Source organism: Bubalus bubalis, chromosome 12 (genome assembly GCF_019923935.1).
Source record: "Bubalus bubalis isolate 160015118507 breed Murrah chromosome 12, NDDB_SH_1, whole genome shotgun sequence".
NCBI classification, from domain to species: Eukaryota; Metazoa; Chordata; class Mammalia; order Artiodactyla; family Bovidae; genus Bubalus; species Bubalus bubalis.
Genome location: NC_059168.1, coordinates 13459957 through 13483059, shown reverse-complemented (window position 1 = coordinate 13483059; position 23103 = coordinate 13459957). Strand labels below are relative to the sequence as shown.

The window sequence follows — 23103 nt, the reverse complement described above, 5'->3', positions numbered from 1 at the left end:
CACCTGTACACACATGTGCATATGAACACTGGGGTGACAGAAACATTCCTTCCATAGCAGTTAACAAAGTCCAACATGTAGAATATACTCAGTAAATGCCAGCTACCACTAACATCATGGAGCCAAGTGTAAAGATTTGGGATACGTTTTAGAGGACTGAGCCAATGGCATTTTCTGATGGATTGGATAAGCAAGTGAAGGAAAGATAGAAACCAAGGACAATTCCAAGATTTTGGGCATGAGCAACTGGGAGGATGATATAATGCAGAGAAAAGTGGGTTTGAGGAAAGAACTCAAGAACTCTAACAGGGTCATGTGAGGTTTGGTCTGAGATGCCTCTAGGACATCCACGTGGAAATGTCAAAGAGCCAGTGGGATTACAAGTCTGAAGCCTCACCACTCAATACCGCTCAAAAGACCAGCAGGGCCAGCATCACTCGGGAGCTTGTTGAAAATGCAGAATCTTAGGGCTTCCCTGGTAGCTCAGCTGGTAAAGAATCTGCCTGCAATACAGGAGACCCTGGTTCAATTCCTGAGTTGGGAAGATCCCCTGGAGAAGGGATAGGCTAGCCACTCCAGTATTCTTGGGCTTCCTTGGTGGCTAAGATGGTAAAGAATCTACCTGCAATGTAGGAGACCTGGGTTTGATCCCTGGGTTGGGGGTATCCCCTGGAAAAGGGAACAGCTACCCATTCCAGTATTCTTGCCTGGAGAATTCCATGGACAGGAGAGCCTGGTGGGTTACAGTCCATGGGGTCACAAAGAGCTGGACATGACTAAGTGACTTTCACTTTCACTTTTTTCACTAGGCCCCAGACTAATACAATCAGAATCTGCATTTTAACAAACTCCCCAGGTGATCAGTATGCACACTAAAGTTTGAGAAGCACTAAGCTACATCAAGGCTGTATATTGTCACCCTGCTTATTTAACTTATATGCAGAGTACATCATGAGAAACGCTGGACTGGAAGAAGCACAAGCTGGAATCAAGATTGCCGGGAGAAATATCAATAACCTCAGATATGCAGATGACATCACCCTTATGGCAGAAAGTGAAGAGGAACTAAAAAGCCTCTTGATGAAAGTGAAAGAGGAGAGTGAAAAAGTTGGCTTAAAGCTCAACATTCAGAAAACGAAGATCATGGCATCCAGTCCCATCACTTCATGGGAAATAGATGGGGAAACAGTGGAAACAGTGTCAGACTTTATTTTTGGGGGCTCCAAAATCACTGCAGATGGTGACTGCAGCCGTGAAATTAAAAGGCACTTACTCCTTGGAAGGAAAGTTATGACCAACCATACCTTTGACTAGACGGACCTTTGTTGGCAAAGTAATGCCTTTGCATATTGAAAAGCAAAGACATTACTTTGCCAACAAAGGTCCATCTAGTCAAGGCTATGGTTTTTCCAGTGGTCATGTATGGATGTGAGAGACTGTGAAGAAAGCTGAGTGCCAAAGAATTGATGCTTTTGAACTGTGGTGTTGGAGAAGACTCTTGAGAGTCCCTTGAACTGCAAGGAGATCCAACCAGTCCATTCTGAAGGAGATCAGCCCTGGGTGTTCTTTGGAAGGAATGATGCTAAAGCTGAAACTCCAGTACTTTGGCCACCTCATGCAAAGAGTTGACTCATTGGAAAAGACCCTGATGCTGGGAGGGATTGGGGGCAGGAGGAGAAGGGGATGACAGAGGATGAGATGGCTGGATGGCATCACTGACTCGATGGCCGTGAGTCTGAGTGAACTCTGGGAGTTGGTGATGGACAGGGAGGCCAGGCGTTCTGCAATTCATGGGGTCGCAAAGAGTCGGACACGACTGAGTGACTGAACTGAACTGAAGCTAGAGCTCTGGAGATAGAGAGGCTTCAGAGTCATCAGCATTTAAATGGAGTCTGAAGCTAAGACCTGGATGAACTCTCCTACAGAGAGTTTATAAGAAGACTAGGTGGCCCAGGGTAGAGCTATGGGGGTCTTCACATGTAGAGGTCTAATAGAGGGGTGAGGGGAACCACACAGAGGAAGAAAAGGAACAGTCAGTGAGACTAAAGGAAAACCAGGGGAGAAAGGGTTCCTGAAGGCCAGAAAATAGAATGTTTCAAGAAGTGGTCAACTGTGTTGAATGCTGCTGATGAGCCAGGTAAGATATGAACAGGGTAGAGGTGGTTAGGGGCTTCCCTGGTGGCTCAGACAGTAAAGTCTCCTGCCTGCAATGCAGGAGACTCAGGTTTGATCCCTAGGTTGGGAAGATCCCCTGGAGAAGGGAATGGCTACCCACTCCAGTATTCTTGCCTGGAGAGGTATTTAGATATTGCAACATGGAGGTCATCAATGACCTTGACAAGAGCCATCTCAGTGGTATAGAGAGGGCAGGAACCTGAGTGCAGACAGTGCAGAAGAGGAAGCCAGCAGGGAGCAAAAGCAACTCTTGCAATTTGCTGAGAACATAGAGAAAAAGGGTAGTAGCTGAGATGCGTAGGTAGGAGACACTGGAACATGCTTGAATGCCAAGGGGAATGTTGTAATTGAGAGAGGGAGAGAGACAGAGAGAAAAGGTGTTGATTCAGAAAAGGGAAAGACCAATTGCTAGGGAGGTATTTTGAGGTGAGAGGGAAGGGGCTCAGAACATGGAAGCCTCTGATAGAAGCAGGGCCACTCAGCTTGTTTCTCCATGAAGTCAGAGGCACCCAGTTAGGTGGATGGGGTAGGGAGAGAAGGCGATTTAAAGGAGGAGTGAATTAGTCATTTTGGAGAGTGAGAAAGTAAGTGACTTGGCATCTAAAAAAACTTCACGCTTTCCCATAACATGTTTCATTCCTCCAGAAAACTTCCTGCCCTACTGCATGAGCCATCAATTACGAGAAGGTGCATCTTCTCCATCCATTCTCATTATTCCCATGAGCATTTTATTACATTAAAGGTCACCGTCAGCAGAGCAAGGCTAGACAGGAATCATTGCAGAGCTGCAGCAAGATGATACAAAAGGACAGATGCCTTCTGTTCCCTCCGTGAGATTTATGGCTGGGGATGACACAGGAATCAATGACATGAACACACAAGATCTCGCAAGAGAGAAAGTTTTTCCTCCTCATCTCACAATTCACAAGAAGAGCTAGGAGATCCCTCACGAGACGAGGACATTGGTAAACAACACCAGCTACTATTAATTGCCTTTAATTGAGTTTTGAACAAGCCCCAAGTCAATAATGCCTCCATGGTTACCGCCCTTCCTGCTTGGAAACGAATCTCATTGAACACTGCATGATTCTTTGCAGCACCCCATAATTCAGCTTCATATACCCCCCTTTCTGTGATCCCCAAATCCCAAATCTAAAACCTGCCTCTCCCCTGACCACACAGCTCTCACAGTACACACCTCACACACGCCGTGTCTGCGCACAGTGTAGACAGCCTCCTCGTGCCTGACAGCCACCTCCATCTATTTCCACGGCTTCAAACACCCCACTACCGTGGGAGAAAATACCCTCCTGCTAGACTTCCCATCGCTCCTCCCTTTGGCTACCCTCCACCACTCTCCCGGTCACTCTCCTGGTTTACCGACCACTTCAGTTCCTTCCTCCTGAGTGTCTTCCCCTCCAATGTTATCCTTACTCATTACTGACGATTTCTGCTCCAGTCTCCACAGCCATGCAGTGATCCAACCAACACCCCACCTCACATTTTCTCAACCTCTCATGTCAATTATTTCTCCTTTCACCCCAGCCTCGGTCACCCATTCCCCTGGGCACATACTTTAGATCTTGCTGTCACCAGCAAGAACTCCACCTCCAACATCTGGAGTTCACACCTTACTCCCTGACCACTCCCTTCCTGTCCAACTACTCAGATACCTCTCCACCAGGAATTCAGTGTCTCCAAGACCTCCCACTCACTTTCTCTCTATCTACTCCCAAACTCTGCCCTTCACATTCCTCTTTATCTTGCTTAAATGAGCTACTCCAGCTGGGTGACCACACCTTTGCAAAATGCCTCTGTCCCTCTGTCCTCCACTATTCTCACGTCACAGAGCCTCCCCTTTGGTCAAACCCTACACGACCTTGCTTCCAGTGTACATCTGGGCAGTTGACTCTTGCACACAACCGCGCCGACGGGACTCATTTCAAAATTCCCTCCACACCTTTGAAATGACTTCTTAACTTTGCCAGGCAACCTGCCCTTCCCCTGTATAGACTCTTCAAGGGGATCATTTCCCACCTTTTCATCTCTCCTCAATTCTCCCCCACGTCCACCTCACCCCCACTCTCGGCCAATGGTGTCATCTCAAACAGCATAATGAAATGCTTGCAATCAGCCAGCATTTCCTCATTCTCCAACCCAGTCCCACTAACCCCGTGAGTCAGCTCAATACCTCCTCCCCAGAGAGGCCTTCCCTGGCCACTCTGGCTAAAGCAGCCTCCTCTGGTCACTCTCTCTCTGGTTACCTGAATTTATCTTGTGCATAACAATATCAGTGCCTGGCACCGTTCATTTGACTTGTTAGCAGGTTTAATATCTTTCTCACCTTCCTGGAGGGTGATCTTCTAGTTTGCCCCAGCATCCCCAACACCTGGAACGGTAGCTGTGCAGTGAGGGTGTTCAGTAAACCCTTCTCAGCTGACTGATATTCATAGTTAAACCCCACATACCTACCTACAACTGTGATAAATTACTCATTGTTGCTAGTTTACCTCAATCATAGTTAAAAAAAAAAAAAAAAGTGTATCACTGTAAGATGCCCATAACATAAAATTTACTATCTCAACTGACAGTTCTTAAGAGTACATTTCAGTGATATTAAATACATTTATAATGTTGTGCAGCCATCACCACCATATGCGCCATAAATCTTTTCATCTTGTAAAACTGGAACCCTGCAGCCATTGAACAACAACCATCCGTTTCCCCTACCCCAGCCCCTGGTCAACACTGTTCTACTCTCTGTCTCTGATTTTGACTGCTCTCAGCGCTTCATATAAATGGAATCATAGAGTATTTGTCTTTCTGCGATTGACATGTCCTCAAGGTTCATCCATGTTGTAGTATATGTCAGAATTTCTTTCTATGACGGAACATTATTCCACTGTATGTATATACCACATTTTCCTTGTCCCTTCATCCATAGACAGACACGTGGGTTGCTTCCATGTTTTAGTTAATGTGACTAATGTTGCTATAAACATGAGTGTGTCAGTATCTTTTCAAGTCCTTATGTCAATAAAATTTAAATATCCATTTCCTTGAATACCTTTTATTTAACTCTCCCCCCTTCCCCCAGTTAACAGTAGGGCTGCCATCTGGGCTAAAAGTCTCTATTTTAAAGAGGTATTTATTTAGTGACTAAAAGTATAAAGACAAGAACTTGAAGTAAGCAAATTTTTTAAATGGAATCAATATGATGGCTTATTATAACTGTCTTCCTCCCTTCCTCTCTCCCTCTCTAAGGAGCAGCCCCTCATAGTACAGACCACATCATCCTCCAGAGAAGAGTTCCAGAAGCAGCCTGTGGTGGAAGGATCAGGTACCCCAGCTGACATCACTCCCTGGCATCACCTTTCTCTTGGCAACTCTCCCCCCATGCCCCATTCACTTCCCCTGTTAAGCTTCTGCTTCCCCTTTGAGACTAAGGGAACACCCTTTCCCTGCTTACCTTTGAATGGCAGAGCACTGCTGACATTTAAAAGACAAGAAGAAACAAAACAAAGCTACTGTGGCATCTAAGCAAATGAAAAGACGTTTAGTAGCACTAATCATCAGGGAAATGCAAATTAAACACACAATGAGATACTACCCCACACCTATCATGATAGATAACATTTTTTAAAAAAAACTAACGATACCAGGTGCAGAGCAACTAGAACTTCTTCTACATTGCTGGTGGGGATACAAAATGGTACTGTCATTTTGTAAACCACTTGACAATTTTTTTTATAAAGTTAAGCATACACTTTCAGCTCAGTTCAGTCGCTCAGTCGTGACCAACTCTTTGCGACCCCATGAATCGCAGAACGCCAGGCCTCCCTGTCCATCACCAACTCCCGGAGTTCACTCAAACTCATGTCCATCGAGTCGGTGATGCCATCCAGCCATCTCAACCTCTGTCGTCCCCTTCTCCTCCTGCGCCCAATCCCTCCCAGCATCAGGGTCTTTTCCAATGAATCAACTCTTCACATGAGGTGGCCAAAGTATTGGAGTTTCAGCTTTAGCATCAGTCCTTCCAATGAACACCCAGGACTGATCTCCTTTAGAATGGACTGGTATACTGCAATCCCACTCCTAGGTATTTAACCAAGAGAGTTGAAATTTTATGTTTATACGAAGACCAATAGGCCAATATATATATACCAGTGGCTTTATTCACAAACATAAAAAACTGGAAATATCCAAATGTCCTTTAATGGGTGAATGGTTAAACAAATTGTGGTACAGCCATCCAAACAAATATTACTCAACAGTCAAAAGAATGGACCACGAACATTTGTAATAACATGGATGAACCTCAAAAATATTATACAAAGTGAAAGAAGTCAGACACAAAAAGCTACACTGTATGATCTCATTTATATGACATTCTGTAAAAGGCAAAACCAAAAACAGATGCATGGCTGTCAGGGGTTATAGGTGAGAGGAGAAGATTCACTTCAAAGGGCATGAGGGAATGTTTTTATATTTTGACTGGTGGTAGCTACATGACTGTATGCATTTATCAAAATTCATAGAAGTATACGTCTAAGGAAGTGAATTTTACTATATGTATATTATATTATATATAACATATATAATACCTTAGAAAGCTTGCCTTTTTTTAAAAAAGCACGAGTAAGTAAAGTAAAATGTGACCATCTGTATATTACTGGGAGACACAATAGGAAATAATAACAGCAACACAAACAGCAACAGAGCAAGCCATTTTTAAAGAACTGGTTTCCAATCCTACAGTACAGCCTTCCAGCCCTGAAAGAACCTGAATATGATGCAGTGCTTTGCCTGGCATTTCTAGATTCCTTTCAAGGTGCCACCTAGGAGCCAGGCAAGCATCCATTTTAGCCCCTCTTTGAAAAGGGCACAAAAGACCTCCTGATCCATAGCCACCTGGGCCCTCTGATCGGCAGAATCAAAATAACTGACATCCTGGAAGGCAGAGCCCACCCTGCCGCCTCGCGCCCGTGCCTGCCCTACACCACCTCCCAAGTACAGCAGTAGACAGGTGACTAAACTCTGTGCCGGTGTACCATGGGGATTACAGAGCAGGAAGGGAGACCTTCTCAAAATCGGCGTAATTCTGAAAGATTATTTTAACAGATATGGAGAACCTCAAATAGGAGAGACACCAAGCCAGGTACAGATCGGACTGTGGACTTGCTCTGCAAATCAAAGCCCCGCTTTCCTGGCCCAGCTCCTCATTTCCCAGTGGACCTGACCTTTCTTGTGGCTGCAGTCACCCATCCGTAAAATCTCGATGAGCCCAATTCACAGTAATAAAAACAAGGCCCCCTTGCATAACTAAAGCTATAGATCTGCTTTATAACATTGCTGGCTTAATTAAGGATTGCCTTCTGCATGTCCCAGTTGCAGAACTTATGGATTTTTGTCCCACTATTATAAGTCAACTAATAGATTTGTCATTTAACAGTGTTCTCTAGCCATTTTCATTTTGTATTTGAAGTTGACTAATGTTTAACATTGTGATTAAGATGAAAGTTTCCAATTTTAATAAAAGAGCAAACAGTACAAAACAGTAGATATTCTTTAATTATGGAAAATGTTGAAAATATACGAAGTTAGAGAGCACACCATAATGAACCCTAAGTACCTATCACCTAGCTTCAGAGTAGATTGCGGTTTGCCCGGGAGAGACCTCGATATGCCTCTTGTTCCCTTGTAATTATTGATAGCACCTCCTTTAGCTCTAAAAAGTGCCAGTTTAGGTGATCAGTTACACTCAACCTCAACAGCAGTCAACTCGTGCACTATTTTAGTTCACCTCCAACCCCACCATCCACCACGAAAAAAAGATTCTGTTGAGACAAACCCTAGACATTGTATTACTTCCCCCACAAACATGATAGGCTTTGAAAATGAGATTTTAATTCTTTGACAGTCTTAACTTAATATAGCTTCACTCCAGAATTAAATATAACAAATAGTGGCTTCAAAGCTGGTGACAGTTTTACAGCCTGTAACTTTAACAGAGTTAAGATAGATGTTAAGATAGTTAAGTAAGATTCCCAAAACTGTTTTCAGTCTTGATGTTCATTGCTAAGGCTGAAAAATGAAGCAACAATTTCCAAATTAAATGAACACAGAGAGACAACTGGAATTTCTTATGCCTTATAACTCCAGATTTACTTTCCGAACAAAGAACTGTTGGCAAGTCCTTCCTTCTCAACCAGGTAAAAAAAAAAGGCCAGCAGCCCTTCCCCTGTGAGACTACAACCCATTATTTTCACTGAAAGAAAGTTCACTTACTTTCTCCATGACTTCTTTACTTTCTGGGTCTATATCAAATGTACTGTCAACTCTGACAAATGGTCTTCCGTAGCACTTGGGCAACAACTGTGATACAGATTCCTAGAAGAGCTTTTCATCTTCTCTTCATTTGTATCCCAATCTCTTTTAGACTATTAGCCAAGCTCTTCTTTCTAATTTGCCATTTCCACTCTTCTGGAGTGGCTAAAGAGAAACAAACTGTGTATAAACTAAATGCTAATCATCTTTGAATAGAAGAATGCGTCAATGTTTCTGGACTGTTCTAGATAGCAGAAAATATTGGAAGTGAGTTGATAAGTACAGTACAGATTTGAAAACATTTTTATAACAAGGAAAAGCAAATCTCACCAGGGTTTGAATTTAAATCACGGCCATGCCAATAGTTTACTATGCATGACTTGATTGAAAATTAATGTCCTTGGCTTCTAATTCAAGATGGCAAGCCTAATCCCACCATATTTCTCTCTCTTCTTGGACTCCTTAAATTGGTCATAACGGAATAAAAATACATAAAACCTACAATGACCAAGTAAAAGCATATGATTAACAGAGAAGAGATTTCAACAGGTTTCTGGAGGACAAGAAGCAGATGGAGAACTGGCGACTAATGGGCGAAAGCAGAAGCAGCCTAGATTTCAGGCACAGGATACTGGAGCCAAGGAGGCAGATGACCTGTCTGGCAGAGCCCTACAAGTGTTCTGGATTCTGAGATGGCAGGTATTATGGAGGGGGGGAATTAAAAAAGAGACTAAACATAAGGGCACAAATGCAGTCTCTACATGGAGAAGCAGACTTTGCCCATCCCCTCTCCCACCCCCAACACACAGTGGTTCACAGCCAGGCACCCCACTATAGTTACCTCTGTATGTCAAAACAGTATACACATACTTCTGCTTCTGAATTTATCAACTTGACCTCTGGGTGAGTCTTCTTAGGAAACTGTCTGCACTGCAGGAGGGGAACTAGAGCAGCTCTGATGGTACCAGGGTTCTCAGGGTAACAGAACCCATTTGAACTTCCCCCTGGAAGCATTTTCCACTTAGTGGTCCAAGGGTTGAGATATTGGAGCCAGTGAGAAAGAGATGAAATCCTAGCATGTTATTTATCACGCAGTGAGCAATATCAACCCAGTTAGATAATGAACACTTGAACAGTTTTCATCTTTTAGAATTACCTTATAGACAAATCATAGAGACCAGCTATGATGATGGAACAGTCAGTTCAGTGGCTCAGTCTTTGCGACCCCATGGACTGCAGCACACCAGGCCTCCCCATCCACCACCATTTTCCAGAGTTTGCTCAAATTCATGTCCATAGAGTCGGTGATGCTATCCAATCATCTCATCCTCTGTCATCCCCTTCTCCTCCCACCTTCAATCTTTCCCAGCATCAGGGTCTTTTCCAATGAGTCAGCTCTTCGCATCAGGTGGCCAAAGTATTGGCACTTCAGCTTCAGCATCAGTCCTATCAATGAATATTCAGGACCGATTTCCTTTAGGATTGACTGGTTTGGTCTCCTGGCAGTCCAAGGGACTCTCAAGAGTCTTCTCCAACACCACAGTTCAAAAGCACCACTTCTTCAGCGCTCAGCTTTCTTTATGGTCAAACTCTCACATCCATACATGACTACTAGAAAAATCATAGCTTTGACTAGACAGACCTTTGTTGGCAAAGTAATGTCTCTGCTTTTTAATATGCTATCTAGGTTGGTCAGGGCTTCCCTGATAGCTCAGTTGGTAAAGAATCCACCTGCAATGCAGGAGACCCCTGTTTGATTCCTGGATCAGGAAGATCCGTTGGAGAAGGGATAGGCTAACCACTCCAGTATTTTGGGGCTTCCCTTGTGGCTTAGTTGGTAAAGAATCCACATGCATGTGGGAGACCTGGGTTCAATTCCTGGGTTGGGAAGATCCCCTGGAGAAGGGAAAGGCTACCCACTCCAATATTCTGGCCTGGAGAATTCCATGGACTGTATAGTCCATGGGGTCACAAAAGAGTTGGACACGACTGAGTGACTTGCACTTTCACTAGGTTGTTCATAGTTTTTCTTCCAAGGAGCAAGCATCTTTAATTTCATGGCTGCAGTCACCATTTGCAGTGATTTTGGAACCCAAGAAAATAAAGTCTGTCACTGTTTCCATTGTTTCCCCATCTATTTGCCATGAAGTGATGGGACTGGAATGAATAATTTCTTGATTTTGATAATGCAAGTAAATGCATGACTAGAGGGAAGGAAGAAGTGGGCAAAGAGGGAGAGTAGTGATACCCTTATCTTACAGAGTAGAGAGTCAAGTGACCCAACCACCAGTCCATGGAATGAGAAACCTGGTTTTAATAAATGCATTGTCTGGTGTGACAGGTATGATGAGAAGAAAGCTAGAGAGGAGATGTAGGTGTGGCCTAAACTACATCCTTGACTTTCACGGCAGAAATTCACTACATGATGATCAAAGCCAATAAATTCAGAAACAGCAGTATATGCATATTATTTTGAGATACAGAAGTAACCATAACAAAACAGAAAGCACAGCTAAAATTGGTTTGCCTGTGGATAAAGGATTTGGGGAAGGGCAGGGATTGTTGCTCTCTGTTAGAAGCCCTTCATTTCTATATTATTTCTTAACTGTACATATGCATTGCCTTAGAAACAATAAAAATTGGGAGACAGGTGACAAAGGGAAAATAATGGTATGTTTTATGAAATACAAGAAAGGAAGTTTCACACAATATAATATGCAGTCAGAACAAGCACGGAATGGGTTAAGCTGGATGCTGCATAACTATGGTAACAGATGTAGCTAATTTAGGGCATAAATGAGGGTGTCGGAAAGATCTAAGAGAAGCCTAGTGCGGAGAGGGAAGGAGAATCAATTCTAAATAAAGGAATACTGAGATAACCAGCATAGATGTTCCACCACCTGGCACAAGTAAGGAGGGAAAGAACTGAAGCTGCCCCTATTTTTCTGATGTCTTTCACCATAGATGTTTAAAAGTAAAAGCCAACAGATTTTTATATGTGTGCTATGCAGAGTAAAGAAAGCAAACATAATGGTATTATACTTGATAAAATAATATAGAAGAAAATCATGTCTGTTAAATAAAATTCTGTCTTCATAAAGTCCCCATGCATTTCAAAGTTTAATAACGTCATCTGTTCTTTGAGAAAAACAATTTATAAATGACATTTAAATGCACAAGGATTGGCTTTCCCTTCAATAAAATGATTCACAATTGAGCATATCCAGTTAACTACACCTTTCAAGATTCCAAAGAAAAATAAAAATAGGAACAAATTTGCATCACTTTTGGTTACCAGGAAGACTGCCATCCACGCAACAGAATCTGTGAGGAACTGACATCTTTGTAACATTGATTCTTCCCAACCAGGAACATGGCATTTGATTTCTGGAATAAATATTAGTAGTTCATATTCTGTTTGAAAACTGTCCATTTCATCAAGATTTTCACATATGTTAGGATACAATAATGCATAGTGTTTTTATGATTTCAAATCTCTTTTTCCTTCCATATATCCTTTCTAGTATTGTTAATTATTTTCTTTTAATTAGGCTTGCTAGAAGTTGTCTATTTGGTTGGCTTTTTAAAAGAGCCAACTTGCCAGATAAAAAGTAGGAGGAGGGCATGTAAGGTGGAAGGAAGAGCCTGTGGGGGGTGGGTGGAGAAGGGGAATGTCCAGAAAGGTGGTCCAGCCTGCATCTCCAAAGAAGGAGAAGCAAAGCAGTCCAGGTAGGTAAGGCGTTTGGGGTTCATCCTAAAGGACTGACAAGATTGGATTTTTGCTTTGGAAAGATGGAGGGAGGGAGGTCAGGCTGTATGTGGGGAAGAGAAGTGGGAAGCTCTGGAGAAAGCCAGATTTCTAGCTGACAGTATGGCTGACTGAAACAGAAGCCCAGGCAAATTAGACCAGCAGGATGGAGCACAGCCATATCAACGCAGGGACCAAAGTCTAGCTGGGCTTCATGGAAGTTACAGAATTGGAATCGCTGTGGCCACCTCAAGACAGCCAAGTGGCTCCTTCTATAAACTGGTGAGGGGTGTAGGGGATGACCTGTGATCTCTCCTCACCCTGACACCCTCCCCTCTTTGGCCTAATATGGCTACCAGCCCTGAGGTTCCAGGTCCTCACAGGTCCATGCCTGGTCCAATCAGCTCTCTGTGTGGGAGGATGCAGCGGAGGGGGTCAAATGGTCCTTAGTGCTTCTATTCACTGAAACCCAAGGAATTTGTACTTGGCTTGGTAAGTTTTTTCCAGACACTTCCAGGCTGGGCCCAGGGAAAACTATTCCAAATATGATATAGTGCTCAGTCACTCAGTCATGTCCAACTCTCTGTAGCCCCATGGACTGTAACTTTCCAGGTTCCTCTGTCCATGGGATTCCCTAGGCAAGAATACTGGAGTGGGTTGCTATTTCCTTCCCCAAGGGATCAGCACTGAAATTTTTTTTCCGGCAACCACATCCTAAATTCTCTGGCCTCCAGGTCCTGCCTGGGTTGTTTGAGAGTTGAGGCCCTGGGGCAGTCAACTAAGTTAGGGATATTTACTGCTGGACCAAGTGGCATTTATCTATGTCTTTATGGATCTTAATTTTTAGCTGCAAGTGTGCGGTTGATGCAAACCAACCTGGTTTGAAGCTTTCCTGGGGGCTCCCTTGGCACACTGAAGGTAGAAAGTGCTAACAGCATTCCTAGAGCCTTCTGATTTATACCCCACTCTCGCCCTAGCAACACCATAACCCCTCCAGGCCTGGAGCATTGAGCCTGGGGACTATTCTAGGAGGTAACTGGGAGAACAGGACTGCCTCTTCCCAGGAGGATGCCTTATTGAATCATGGGATGGATACTGCTGGTTGGCACCATCTGCACCGTCTCTTCTGGAGAGTCCTTAAAGAATCTGGGCCTCTGGTCTGTTCTCTCCCTGTTCTCTAAAACTAAAATAGATCTGTCTTCCTTTGCCTGGCACTATCCCAGCGTTTGCACTGAAAGTGTTCCCTCCCAGGAGTCCTAGGCCATCAGGATTCTAAGTAACACACCATCAGATATAATTCTGTGTGTGTGTCTGTATAAATGCATATGTCTTTGATATGCATATCAACAGGAAAGCTATCAAAAATATGATTCTAGAAGGAGACTAACATATTTCTTATAATCTTTGACAGATCATAGGTATGAAGAAAATTTTAAAATAGATTTGAATATAACCAGTAAACTTGTTTTAATCCAAACAAACATTGTACTCCACAGAGAATAGACTTTCTTTTCACCTCACTCAATAATATTGACAAACCTTTCATTTGTAGTTTATTCTAGAAAATAGACCAAGATGAATTTTTGCTGGAAGCTTACCATTCCATAGATGCTCTTTGAGTTCAGAGGATTTCGATGCTGTTGTTAAAGACAGAGGCAAGCTTTGGTATTACTGCCTTAAAATTCTTTCAAGCTAAAACTATGTCAGTCAAGGTATATGGAGTCAAATTTGGGGCCACAATCTCTCTTATAGAAACTCAAAATTCTATTCGAAGAATCTTGGGTCTGTCCTTGAACCCAATTCAAAATGCTTGAATTTTATAGAAATCCTTTTTGAAAAAAAATCTTATGAACCAAAGGTTGACCTAAATCACTTTATTAAAATATAACTTAAATATGTACATTCAAAAAGACCAGTTCTAAATACTTGAACTTTATAACTTTTATATAAGTAGAATACAAAAATGAATGTGGAAATAAATACAACTATCCAACTTTAAAATGTCAAATTAATAAAATTTATTTACTGCAACAGATAATATTGTTTTGATGAAACTAAAATACCATTTGGGTTTAACAATAGAAAGGTGCAGCTTCAGGTCTAGTTACTACATGTTCGCGCTCAATTGCTTCAGTCGTGTCTGGCTCTTTGTGACCCTATGGACTGTAGCCCACCAGGCTCCTCTGTCCATGGAATTCTCTAGGGAAGACTACTAGAGTAGGTTGCTGTGCCCTCCTCCAGGGGATCTTCCCAACCCAGGGATCAAACCCACGTCTCTTATGTCTCCAGCATTGGCAGGCGGGTTCTTTACCATTAATCTTAACACTGGACACCAGGGAAGTCCTACTACAGGTTGCTGCCGCTGCTAAGTCACTTCAGTCGTGTCTGACTCTGTGCAACCCCATAGATGGCAACCCACCAGGCTCCCCCATCCCTGGGATTCTCCAGGCAAGAACACTGGAGTGGGTTGCCATTTCCTTCTCCAGTGCATGCAAGTGAAAAGTGAAAGTGAAGTCGTTCAGTCCTGTCATTACCACTACCTAAATATTTACTTCAATGTACTAATGCAGACAATACATAAACGATGCAAAACAATATTAATAACCTCAAAAATGTGTTTCCTACTTGAAGATAATCAGGTATCATAATTTAAAATTCTGGTATCAAAAAAGAATGGATAGAACTTCAGGGGCCCAGTGGTTAGGAAACCACCTGCCAACGTAGAGGACACGGGTTGCCTGTACATGTCATGGGGCAACTGAGCCCACAACCACTGAACCCACACTCTAGAGCCCCTGAGCTGCAGTAAGAGAAGCCACCGCCGTGAGAAGCCCGCGCACCACAGCACACCCTGCTCACCGCAACGACAGAAAGCCCAGGTGCAGCAATGAAGACCCAGTGCAGCCCTTTATAGCAAATAATAAATATTTTTTAAAGGATGGATTTATATGTTTATGTATAACTGAATCACTTTGCTGTAAACCTGAAACTAACATGACATTGTAAATCAACTATATTCTAATATAAAATAAAATTTAAAAAATTCTGACACCAAACCATACTTACATAAATGAAGTGCCACTTCATTAATAAAAATAGTATGAATGCTAACATTCATTGAACATAGTTTTTCACATGTAATACCTCCAGTCCTCACAATCTTACTGTGAAATCTATGCTGCATATTTATCCACAAAGTATCATAGGCACAGAGAGGTTGAGTAACTTGTCCAAAGTCTCACAGCTAAGAAGTGGAAAAATGGATTTGAAGTCAGGCTGTCTGGCTCCTCTTAACCATTACACCAAATTGCTGGTCTCATTGCTTTGGACATAAGGTACTTATTGAGAAATAACTAAATCTGCATTAAATCAAGATCTAATCCAATTATTCTAAAACCAGCAACAGCAACTTTTTCCTTGCATTTTTACTGCAACACCTGCTGCTAAGAAATTGCTGCAACTCGGTCCATGCCAAGGTGGAACTGGCAGGAGAGCTTCATTCCTGGCCAGAATAGCAGTGGTCGCCAGGAGCTGTTCTTTTGAATCTAGCAAACCTGTGCCCTGTGTGGACTCACACACACAAGCACACACACCCATCTTAAACTCCCCTCCCCCTCATCTGTGCTGTGGCCCAGCCACCAGGCCTGCCCCTGGCCCACCTGGGAAGACACAGAGGCAAACAAAGGCCCCAGCACTGTTTAGGGGGTTGCCATGAAGATCATCTAGAACACAGTTTTAATATTCATTATGTGAGATCATCACTGAAATAAAGCCACTACATTTTAGAGAATACACAAGTCCCTCAAAATACAATATTCTCAGAACCCCAGGGGTTCAAGAGATCTGTGGGGGTGATATCAGGATCCCTCACACTAAGGGACACTAAAAATAGCAAAGTGAAACCCATCTGACAAGGACATTATTTCAAACACTGCTTCATACCTGAAAAATGTTCCTTTTTGCTCTTAGAATCAAGAATGGTTATGCATCTCTGCAGAAGTTTTTATGCTGTGTTTTTATGTCTGGACGTGTGACATTTTGTATTTCATGCTTTTCCTGCACAGCTCTTCTCACATCTTGTAACCAGATATTTGTTTGAGAGATGTCTTCATGAAACTCCATCTCTTGCATTTGGCTGTAAGTGTTGTCAGGGCAGAGACCACATCTGTCTGCTTCATTCCTTTCTTCCCAGCACCTCACAGAGCCTGTGCATAGTAGGTCCTGAGTGAATATTTGTTGAGTGAATGACTCCATGAATAAACAAAGCCCATGAACCATGGGCTTGTCAACTTCCCTTTTTGTATGAGTTGCTAGAAAGTTCAGAGTTGGATTTGTTTGCTCCTCACATGTTTGCCTGGTGGCTCAGACGGTGAAGAATCTGCCTGCAATGCGAGAGACCCAGGTTCAATCTCTGGGTCAGGAAGATCCCCTGGAGAAGGGAATAGCTACCTACTCCAGTATTCTTGCCTGGAGAATTCCACGGACAGAGGAGGCTGGCAGGCTACAGTCCATGGGATCACAATGAGTCAGAAACAACTGAGCAACTGACACTTTTCTCTTTTCACTCTCAAATGTTTGTATTTTCACATTAGCCTCACTCTTAACACAATTTTATGTCTCTACCTTTAGTTTCCTTTTTCTTTCCCATCTACTTACTAAGTCTGTCTTGCTGTATTTTATGAATCTCTGTAAACTGTCTTAAATTCCGTGTAGAACAAGGTAGGTGATAAATATATTTATTGGAGTCTTTTTCATAAGTATTCAAAATCTTAACCCTAAACCCTCTGCCAACAAACACATTAGATCATCTGCAAACTCTTAAGAAAAGCTGAGTTTTACTAATTCCAGCACCATGTTGATATTTAAAGTAAATTCAACTCAAGCTTAGAAAACACATACAATATGTCATTTCGGGCAGTTTTGTATATTTTGTATGTGACAAGCACATTTCTAATCAGGTGAGATAACTGGGTGGACAAGAAAGAGCATCGGGCTCGCTACAGAAATGGTATGGATTGTGGATCAAAGGGTGATTTATCTCTAGTGGTTCTCCAAAATGTATTGACATCATACTAATAATGAAAAGCTTTCTTTTGCTGTACTCTTTTAGGATGGGGAGATGGGGAGTGAAAGTAAATTGGGGTGTCTGGGCAAGATGTTGGTCCACAGGCAGAATAAAGGTAGAACATTATAAAGAAGAAATATTAAATGGCTTAACCCCTTTTTAAAATCTCCAACATATATTCTTCCTATGTCAGTGGGAGGGGTGACTTGCAAGTCTGGAAACTTCACAGCTATTTTCCGTGGTCCTACTCATTTATAATTTAAAGGGCTTTCACTTCAAGTGTTACCAACTATTTCCCCTTAAAATGAAACATCATTTTCAAATGCCATTTATGAAGATGTCCCTCATTGCACAAGTTCAACGTCTCCTGTATCTCCACTAGATCCACACCCTAGATATGAAAGGAGGGTGTCCACCTTTCCCATCATTTGTTCCTGCCAGGACGCCGGAAATCCCTCATTCCAGGTTAATCAGAAAGCACAAAACGTCCCTTTAGGAAACTGATTTGATTTCTAGTATTTATAAGGCTCATTTGAGTCCGTTGAATCTTAGCCAACAAACTGCAAGAGGAGGGAAGAGTGGGCGTGAAGAAACAGATGGGTAATAATCATGTGTCAAAGATAAATGACAATTTTCAGAAGAATTTGATAGGGTGTGGGCTTGGGGCTTTTTCCCCCTCCTTCTTTTCCTTTCTCTCTCAGTCCTCTCGGTCTCTCTCTCCCCATCCTACCCCCTTTTTGTTCTTTTTTTTTTTTTTTTTTTTGTCTGGGGGTGGAGATTAGAGAAGAAAAGAAAGGGGGAGAAAAGGCAAGACAATAGGCTAGACCCGAGCGCCTGATCAGCATCCTAAAGCAATCTGCCCCTCCCTTCCTCCCAACACCAGGTAGGCTGGCTGTGGTCGCGACTTCAAAACAAGCAGACGCTGGCCCCCGCCTCCGGGTGGAGCGTGGCCTCCTACTGGGTGCAGGAAGGGAGAGGATGCGGGGGAGGAGATGGGAAGGAAGCCAAACTGTGATAGATGGTCTGGCTGGCCCGATCTCCTCGGGAACAGTGGTCTCTTTTCCCTCCAAAGTGGTGCGGTCGCGTAAAAATTCAAACCCACTGGGATCGGCTCACGTTCCAGCGCTCCTGCTCCCAACGCCTGCAGCTGCCGACGCCGCACCTGCCGACCCCTCAGCTACCGCGGCGCCAAGGCGAGGGCGAGGCCGGGGGGAGCGCGCCCAGCCCGGCCGAAGGCGCTGGGCGGTTCCGCGGAGGGCGGTGGCCCAGAGCAGCGAGAAGGGAGGGGCGGCCCCATAAAGCGAGGCTTGCAGCCCGCCAACCCGGCGGGACTGAGAAGAAAGCCCCACCTGGCAGACGCTGCGCTCGGGGCGCGTGGGTCCGCTGGTCCCCAAGCAGAGGCCAGCGGTGGGCACCCCGCTTCCCAAAGAACGTCCGATGTTACATCAGCAACAGAAACCTTTAGGCATAGCACAGCCGCGGGGAAGAGCTGCCTCGCAGACGCACTCACTGACAGACGCTCACCGATCTAGACCAACCTGCTCCCGCCGGTGGAAGGATGCTGTAAGGGTCGCAAATTCGATTAAAATAAGCAAAACCAAGCCCAGCCCGCAGCGTCCACTCCCAAGACGGGCTTACCTCCTGCAAGGCATCTTCTCCATCTCTGGTCCTCGGCTGCGGGTGGTTGGGGGCTTGTTTTGTTGGCTGGCTTTCTTTGGGAGAGCTGCTTGATAAATGCACCCAGCTAATCTGCAGAGCAGTGTTTTCTACCCATCCTGCAGCCGCGCACTGGCCAGAGCTGCCTGGAATTCCACCAGCAGCGCAGCTTCTCCGCGTCAGTGGTAATCACAGACAACAGAGGCTGCCACTCCTTGACAAAAGGCTTTCGTTCGCGCTCGTCCCTTACAGCTCTGCTGTCAGAATCAAATCCATTTCCCGCACGAGGCTGAGAGGAAATGAGAGCTCTCCCGGCCGAGTGCGCTGACAAAAGGAAGCTCGGCGGTGCCCACAGCGCCCCCTCTAGCGGGCCGCTGCCCGGCCGCCCGAGGGCCGCGGTGCTGCAGTGCCCCCGCCCGCTCGCCCGCGCTGCCGCAGTCCCGCCGCCCAGGCCCCCTGCCCACGGCCACTCCTGCACCACGAGCTGCCCGGAACAGCCGAGCCAACGTGAAGATGCTGTTCCTAGGAAGGAAATCTGAAACATGAGCTCCGATGGAGGTTGCATTCCCTTGGGATTAAAAAGAAAACAGTCTTGTAATATTTTTTTTGTCTAAGAAGGACGTTTTGCTTTAGAAGATTAATTATATTCGTGATTTTAATAGCAAACGATTGATTGTTTGAATTCAAAGCCATAATTATCCTATTGTAATGCTGACTCCATTTCCCACAAGGGCAAAGTGTTTGTTCTTGCCGGACCCTCTCGGATTACAGGCGCACCTCTCTCCAATTCTCACTACTTCTTCCTCTCACTCCCCTCCCTAGTCTCCCACCCTAAGGGGAACAGGTGTTTGGTGATTGGGCAACGGGATGGAGAACAAGAATACTTGGTTACAGTCTCAGACCTGCCATTGACTGACTAGCTGTGTGACCTTGGTGAAGGCACTCAATCTTTCTGGGCCCTTCTGGGTCTTACTCTGTAAAATGATAGTGTATAGCTAAGACACCTCCCACTGCTCCTTTCTGACAGTGTTTCTCAATGCGGAGCCTTCAGAGAGTCGAGATGTCAAGACCTAGCTTGGGACTTAGACCCCCATAATCTCCATCAATTCCCCAAAGCTCCCATAAATCACCATTCACACTAGGTATTTGTAAAAATGTGATGACAGGGCAAGTACAGCTTCCAGAAAAGCCTCTGCTCACTGCCAACCAGATCAAGGCCCCTTGGTTCCCTCAAGATTCTGGGGTACCACAGCCCCATGAAAATTGCCATACCCTAACTCAGTGTTGCTGCAAAGTCAGCATCTCTGGATTTGGGCCCAGGAACCCAGAGGTGTGAGCTCACCTCCTGTAAGGCATCTTCTCCATCTCTGGTCCTCCACTGCTGATTGTTGGGGGGTTGCTTTGTTGGTTGGGTTTTCTTTGGGGGATCTGCTTGATAAATGCACCTAGCTAATCTGCAGAGCAATGTTTTCTCCCCATCCTGTGTGTGTATGTGTGTGTGCACGCGCATGTGCGTGCACATGTATGTATAGGCTGCACCATGCAGCATGGATCTTTGTTCCCCAATCAGAGATGGAACTCGTGCCCCCTACACTGGGAAAGTAAAAGTGAAAGCCGCTCAGTCATGTCTGACTCTTTGCGACGCCATGGGCTATACAGTCCATGGAATTCTCCAGGCCAGAATATTGGAGTGGATAGCCTTTCCCTTCTTCAAGAGATCTTCCTAACCCAGGGATCGAACCCAGGTCTCCTGCATTGCAGGCAGATTCTTTACCAGCTGAGCTGCCAGGGAAGCCCATGGGAGCATGGAGTCTATTCCTAGTGATTCTTTGAACACTAACATATAAGAAATGTCACTGTATGTGAGCTGCTACTGACGTAGATAGAAAAGGAGAAAATGCCCACATAACAACCCAAGGACATCTGGCAGGCATTGCATTTCAGATAACAGAGAAAATTTTGTCTTTCTGCTCAGCTCATCCAGCCCCTCCAGCCCCTGGTCTCTACTTCTTCCCCACTCAGAGCTTCTCATCTATTCCCACTTCATCTTCAGAATCACTGAGTCACAAGCTCTCTTCCTATTCCATTCTCCCATCAAAACCTGCTAGAATTACAAGCAGCTCAGCCACCAGGACCTGAGGTCTTTCTGGCCAGATCCAGGAAACAATATGTTTATTGAGACTCTTCAGGCAACTGTGCAGTATTGGTGCCGAGCAATAATATCTGGGAAGTGGAAAATGCCTTCTCTGGAGCCCTGGAATCACAGGTAAGGTAGGCCCTTTTCTGAAATAGAGCCCAAAAGGGGAATAGAGAATTTTTGTTTAGTCCAGAAGTAGCAGGTTTCATAAATTCCCTTGATCATCGCATCACTCAAAAATTTCTCTTCCTGGTGTGTTAGTAAGCTTTCTCAAACTAATAATAGCGAACTCTTTTTGGCTCTTGTCATTGTTCTGAGAGCTTTACATGCATTTTTGACTCCTTTAATCCCCACACGAATCCTGCAAGGGTGGAAATGGTGCTATCCTCTATAGTAGATGAAGAAATTGAAGCCCAGAGAGGTTAGGTAACTCTCTCAAGGTTGCACAGCTAGTGGAATGGCCAAGGCAGGATGCGAACTCAGCAACATGGCTCTACAGCTGAGCCCTAACTTGTATCTTGCACATGTACTCTCAGAGAGGGCAAAAAATTGACTTTAAAAAGCAGAACTAGTATAAGATACTGATAAAATCCACAAGGCTGATTCCCTCTCCTTCCACCCACCAAAAAAATAAAATGATTCTGTTTTGATTCTGCTCTTCTAGCCATCATAGAATCTAAAAAAAAAAAAAAAAACCCTCCAGTTTCTCCCAGATGGCATCTGAATATGATGAGTGCTAGTTCAAATGTCAGACTTCAAACAAGACTTCATTGTATTAATTTCCATATTAATAGCCTATATGGAAATTTTAGTTGAAGTTCCGGAAGTTCTCACTCAATTCCAAATTCACTTTGAAATCCAACAAAGGGAACCAGAACTACTTGGCTCCATCAAGTATCATCAGAATTCCAAGTTCTCACTTGCAGAAAGCTCAAGATGCCTGGCTCTTAACAAGGAAGAGAAAAGTATAGGAGACTCCATGACAGACCCAGAAAATTATATTTGGATAGCCTCCAGTAGCCTGATAAAATTAGACTCTCTAACTGATATGCAATAAAATTATTTCTAATCTTCAAGTCTCTTGATGAAAATGTTTCTAGGCAGCAGTAACTTGTAAAGAGAGTGGATGGCAGTGTAACAGACGCCTGCCGTGTCTAACAGACCTACATGGCAAGGAACCAAGGGTTATATCTGGCAAAAAAAAAAAAAAAAAGCTAGAAACTGAGGCCATAAGCCCAAACATCCTGGAGGAAATGAATTCTGTTGATAATCCCATCACCTTGAAAACAGGCCCTTCCCCAGCCAAGCCTTCAGCTGAGACCCCAGCCCAGATTGACACCTTTATTTCTGCCTGAGATAAACCTTGAAGCAGAGGGCCCAGCTAAGTCATGCACAAGCACAACTTCTGACCCACAGAAACTGTTATAATAAATGTGTTATTTTAAGTTGCAAAGTTTAGGGTACTTTGTTGCCCAGCAATAGATAACTAATCCAGGACTTTAGCACTCTCTTTAGCACTTTAGGCATTCTATCAATGGCCTTCTCCAGAGTATGCGGTGGGTGCTGGAGGAATTGACACCCCAGAGAATCGGCTCTCAGCAAGTGGCCATCAGGAGTTAGTGGATGGAGAGGCCAACTCCCTGCTCCGTAAGTGTGGGGAGGACCCCTCTGAGGCACGCTGTGCACCGTCTCCCAGCATGACTGAGCCCTTACTCAGTCATGCCCACAGCATCACCGCTCAGCATGCAGCTTTTATAGTCTGGCTTTTCTTCTCTATATTATTTTCCCACTCCTCAACTGGTGTTTCCTGGAGTTGCCTCCCAAATAAACTATAAATTATGGCCTACTTTTAGAGAAATTGAATTTATGATAGAAGAGAGCAGGGAAGATGGTGCTTTCAAAGCAAGATCAATGGTAAGTTCTAAGTCTAGATTTCTTGAAGACAACACTCTCCCAACAAGAGTAAGTTCAGCCAACCCTATGGCTGAAGCCTGC

The 23103-nt window shown here is 44.2% G+C and overlaps 1 protein-coding gene across 2 annotated transcripts in view; it reads right to left on the bottom strand.

Annotated features, from left to right (window-relative positions):
- ADD2 (adducin 2) overlaps positions 1–19398 on the bottom strand; it is a 128200-nt gene extending 108802 nt beyond the window's left edge. For both annotated transcript variants that reach the window (XM_044925792.2, XM_025260842.3), the window contains exon 1: positions 18954–19398. The gene's annotated coding sequence lies outside the window, so the exon portion shown is untranslated. The remainder of the gene's footprint in view (positions 1–18953) is intronic.
- Positions 19399–23103: the final 3705 nt, after the last annotated feature.